We start from the raw sequence: 3,242 nt of genomic DNA, 5'->3' as shown, positions 1-3,242 counted from the left end.
ATGACAAAATCTCTTATACATCATAAAAAAATGTCATCTACATTTTCAACCAAACATGTCATTTCATTGGGATCTAGCTGAAATACATTACCTCTAGATCTAGTTCTTATTCCAATTACCTTTCCATCTTTGTCTTTGATCATGCATGTCTTCTCTATGAACTGTAACTGATAACCCTTATCCACTAATTTTCCAACACTCAAGAGATTGTATTTCAAACCATCAATAAAGTATACATCCTCAGTGTTAGTCTTACCATCAAGAGTTATAGATCCAATACCTTTAACATGGAAACCTACATTTTTTCAACTCTAACAATGCCTCCATCATAACTTTTGAAGTCAACAAACTTGTTTATATCACCAATCATATAATGTGTACAACCACTGTCAATTATCCAATCATATTTCTTTCTGACTTATGATACCAAATCAATTTTCTCTAGACATTGTTCATTGATATCTACAAATCTTATCTCATCATCACTAGCACTTATTACTTGATCATCAAAATCATCTTCTTCATTGGCATACAAACAATCTCTATCTCTTCTAGGTTTGAAATTTAATTTATACTTTTTCTCTCTTTTACGACACTTAGATGCTTAATGACCAAATTCATTACAAGTCCAACATTTAAAGGATTTTTTAACATTTTTTTTTTTCTTACAAGAAGGGCTACTTCTCCTTCTATCATTATGTCCTCATCCAATCTGTTATTTCTAGCAAAATCTCCTCTAGCACTTGTGCTCCTTGATAGATTGGGTTGAATGTTCAGGGCACTAAAAATTGTCTCTATTCTAGACAATTCTTTGGACTGTCTAAGCTCATTCTCAACTACCTCAAGTCTCCCAAGTAGTGTTTCCCTGGTAAAATCTTTGGTACAAGAGATCAACAACTATATCATTTGGACTACCTACTTAAATGGTGGCATTAAACTATTCAATATCTTCCAGATCACCTCATCATCTTCCTTGGTTCCTCCTTGAGATCTGATACATGTAGTAAGTTTTGATATTATTCCTACATATGTTCATATAGATTTATCTCCCATCATTTTAGTATCTTGAAATGCAAAAATCCAACTTTGTAACCTCAATTTCTTAGAATGTTCATCACCTTCAAAATCATTTTCCAAAGCTTTCAAAATCTCATGAGAAGTATCAAGTGTTTTTACCTGGTTGTACTCAATTCTAGGAAGTGCAGACAACAATGCTTCTTTAGCTCTCATTTTGGACATGAAAAGTTCTCTCTCATCCTTGGTACAAGATTCTAGTGCACTTTCAGCAATAATTGTCTTATTTGATTTTGTCAAGATCTAATATCCTAGACCCATACACAATATATGTGTCTTGATCTTTTCTTTCTAGCTATCATAATTTGTTCCATCAAACTTTACACTATCCTTTTTGAATATTTTTGCACTAGATCTCTCAATGATGTTAAACATTATCTTCAAGTACTTGATTCTCTAATATCAATAGTTAGAAATAATAGTCCACCAAGATAACTGAGAGGCAGGGGCAGGGAGCATTGAATTAGTTATCCAATTAAAACATTTATCAACCTTAATTAATCTTAACCATTCAATTAAAATAAACAACAACCATAACATAATGCACATACACAATTACACTAGATTTGATAATTAGGGGAACCCTTGATCAGAGGGAAAACCCTAGTGGGAATGATGCCCACAGAAGATATACCGATATATATATTCCTTGTTAGAGGATGGACCTTGTTAGGAGTTTATAAACAAATTCAGTATATAAGAGTCCATGTTAGGAGACTTTGAATCCCTGTTACAAGATTCCAACCCTATTAGGAGCTGTGGTAACCTTGTTAGGAGTTGTAGAAGATGGAGGGATCCACTATACAAACAACTTTTGGGGCAAGACCACTAAATTCACAATCCAATTGATCTCTCAACTATTCCTTGCAGAATAATTGTTCATACAATGTTTTATCCTCTTTCCTCTATCCTATCAATGAGATCAATCATTGTCAGACCTTGTAGACTAGGTCACTAACCTCAGATCCAAGTATCAAACTTTGGATCACAAAATAAAACTTTGGCAATGAAGTTCACTTCAACTTTTCTCAATTCTATTTATCTTCACATTTTGATCTTCATGATTCTTGCAATCGTTCATTCACTCATATCTAATTAAAGGAAAATGTCCTTCCTTTATACTAAATTCATAAAAAAATTCCCTAAGTTAGCCATTACACCTTCTCAATTAATTATTAGACCTCATTAAGAACACGTTAAACTTAGTGATAATAATAATTAGTCACCTTTCAACTTGAATAAATTTTAGTACATGTAATATTAAGACCTATGAGCTTAGCCACATCATCACCAACATGACTTCTACATGTCTTCAACCTTGCTTCTTAGAATAACATTTCTACTAAAAGATATAACAAGTTTACAAGAACATGTTTCTATAAACTCTATCTCAAAATAATCTTCCTCAAAACTTGCATAACTTCTTCTAGACTTAATATCTTCATCTTTTGAGGTTAGCTACATATAATAGACACTTAGTAGTATCTCCCTTTAACCTCACTAATGAACATACTCAACGATCTATCTATACCAACTTGATGTTTTTGTTGTTCTTCTGTTAGAGACCACAAAAAATTGCTATGTTGACATCAATGTCAAACATAGTCATGAATGTAACATATCATCATGATAATGATCTAATCATGTTTCTATGATACTCCCCATAGAAGTATCATTAGCATAAGTACTAGGGTCCAAGTGTTCTTCTTCTCAATATGTTCAATTTCCTCATTTATTGCATGGATCCAATCTTCATTGTCTAGAGCATCTTGCACTAATTTGGACTTAAATTCACAAAGTAAGCATGTATCATCACTGAGTATTTTCCTTATCATAACATTAGATTCTACATCTCCAATAATTTTTGCAGGTTTATAATGTCTTCTTACATAGTTGGCTAAAATAGTGGTCTCCTTCTCTATTCTTCAACAGGTTCATCTTGAAAAATAATCTTAGGCTTATTATCTCTTTCTAGTTCTTAGTCAGCATGCTCAGTATTTTTTATATAATGGTCATCATTATCTATCTATTACTCAGCACTGATTGTCTACAACTTGGTAATTGGTTGTTGTACCTCAGCATTCCCTGTGTGGTGGGAAACTACAACTTTTTTCTTGTTTGGTAGGACTTCTTGGAGTACCATAATCCATGTATATGAATGTACTATA

Source organism: Cupressus sempervirens, chromosome 3 (genome assembly GCF_028749045.1).
Source record: "Cupressus sempervirens isolate cs-2001-9-10 chromosome 3, ASM2874904v1, whole genome shotgun sequence".
Taxonomy (NCBI): Eukaryota; Viridiplantae; Streptophyta; class Pinopsida; order Cupressales; family Cupressaceae; genus Cupressus; species Cupressus sempervirens.
The sequence above is the reverse complement of the archived record's forward strand: the minus strand, read 5'-3'. Positions refer to the sequence as shown.